This window comes from Triticum aestivum, chromosome 1D (genome assembly GCF_018294505.1).
Source record: "Triticum aestivum cultivar Chinese Spring chromosome 1D, IWGSC CS RefSeq v2.1, whole genome shotgun sequence".
Classification (NCBI taxonomy): Eukaryota; Viridiplantae; Streptophyta; class Magnoliopsida; order Poales; family Poaceae; genus Triticum; species Triticum aestivum.
In genome coordinates, this window is record NC_057796.1 from 15178419 (window position 1) to 15180898 (window position 2480).

Sequence of the window (2480 nt, forward strand, 5' to 3'; positions counted from 1 at the left end):
GGCCCCCTGCCGCGCCATGGCCGCCCTCACGCACACACACACACACACACACACATTTTCTTAATTATTTTCTGTTTTTTTGTTTTTTAGTTTTTTATACTTTTAGTTATAGAAATGTTAGATGAATTAAATATATATATATGTTAGATTAATGTCAAAGTTTTAGATGAATTAGATTAATGTCAAATGTTAGATGAATTAGATATATTAATGTCCAATGTTAGATGAATTAGATAGAAATGTTAGATGAATTAGTTTTTTATACTTTTAGTTATAGATGAATTAGATATATTAATGTTAGATGAATTAGTTTTTTTATAGTTTTGTCAAATGTTAGATGAATTAGCTAGATATATTAATGTTAGATGAATTAGCTAGCTAGCTAGATATCATATGTCAAAGTTTGAATTTTGACATATGCAACATTTGATCATATAGAATTTGCATATGGAATTTGTATATATGAAATCACAATAATCCAATCATTTAAAAAATGTTACATTTGCATATAGAATTTGTTCTCGACGTCAACGATGCCCGGCCCGCATCCTCGCCGTCAACCCGTTCGCGACGAGGTCCTGCTTCAGAGGAGCCATGTCCGGGACTGGGCTCCGCCGGGCTGGCACTGGGAGGTGCTACCTTCAGGGGAGCGCCGCTTGGTGAGGAACCCGGCCCCGGGTCCCGTCGTAGACCCGGAGCTCCTTTGGTGGCGTTCGCGTGGGCCACTTTTGGTGTGGAGGGAGCCGGCCCCGCCGGAGGTGGTACGTCACCATGTCAGAGAGGAGGACGAGCACGTCCTTCGATACCTGGTTGCGTTGGACGTTAGGTTCTCCAATACCTGGCAGGATCTTTGGGGATCTCACCCGAGCTATGATCCTGTGATGGTTCCTTCTCTTTGGGTGTCCACCGCCCGCGCCTCAGGAACCACGAGTGAACTAGATTATTCGATAGTATTCGATATGTATTAGCTAGCTAGTGATGTATTCGATAATATTCGAGATTATATATATTATTCGATAATATTCGAGACGATGTATTCTGGAATATATATATTATTCGATAATACTCGAGATTATGTATTCGAGATTATATATATTGTTCGATAATATTCGAGACGATGTATTCGAGGTTATATTCGATGATGCATATTATGTACTATGATTCAGTTTTTCCTTATTGATTGCATGCATGCATTGTAATCTGAATACTAAATTGTTTTATATTTCTTCTGGATTAGTTAAATAAAAGCTATGGACAATACCGGCATAGAAGGAAAGGAGGCCATGTACAACATCATACGCTCATCCCCTCGCCCAAATGAGTTTGAAGAATATGACGGCTCGCAATTTTTGAACCCTACCGGTGAGGGTATGATATTTGATGAAGACGAACGAATAGATGAAGTCCAGAACTATGATTATGATGACGAAGAAAATGTTGATCCTGAAATAACAAAGACCGGCGAGGTATATTTATATACGCAGGCATCTCGTGATCATCACTTGTTTTAAATGATTTGTATATATATTAACGAATCGATCTTTCTTCTTTCAGCCCTCCGGATCAAGCAAATCTTCTACAAGCAGCAGGACAGTGCGAGGCCCGGCCAAAAAGTGGAAGGATGGCGTAAAGTACAACATCGATGCCATCAAACCTAATGGCGAACCAAGCGAGCCTAAGAAGAATGCGGCAAGTTCGTTCGTCAGTGCGGAGTTCTTGTGAAGGACCAAATCCCGATCTCCATTCAAGAATGGAAAAAGCCAGCAAAGGAACGTCCAGATCTTACTTTTGTTGACCAAAGAGCAAAAGATCTGCTCTGGGAATCTCTCATGTCACATTTCACCCTACCAGATCATTTCACAGATGCAGATGTGCAGAAAGTCAAGGACGCTACTCTTAGGAAGATGGCGGTTGCATTCAACAACCACAAGAAAACTATATGGGCCAAGTACGTCGAAGGAGGAAAGAAGACTCTAGAATTCACGGGAACACTGGAGAAGCAAAGAGATCACTGGCCCGCTTTCATGAAATTCAAGGAATCGGAATTAGCTAAGGAACGGTCGAGAATAAACAAGATCAATGCCGCGAAAAAGGAGCATTACCATAAGCTGGGGCCAGGTGGCTACGCGGTGGCCCGGCCTAAGTGGGATAAGGCTGAGCAACAGATGGTGGATGCAGGGGTCATTCCAGTTACATTGAGCTGGCCCCCAGGTGCAGGACTTGGTTCTATGCGCATGGGGGGACGTTGGACCCAAAGACATGCCAGGTTTTGGAGAAGGCAAGTCTTAAAGGAGCCGACCTCAAATTACTTATTGCAATAGAAGAGGCTCGAACGGGCGTGTTCACGCCCAACAGAGAGAACGACGAGCTTACGCGTGCCCTGGGAAATCCTGAACACCCGGGAAGAGCACGAGGCAAAGGCGTTGTTCCGTGGTATGAGGGGTTTGAGGACTGGAACGCCGACTACAAAAGTCGTGCGA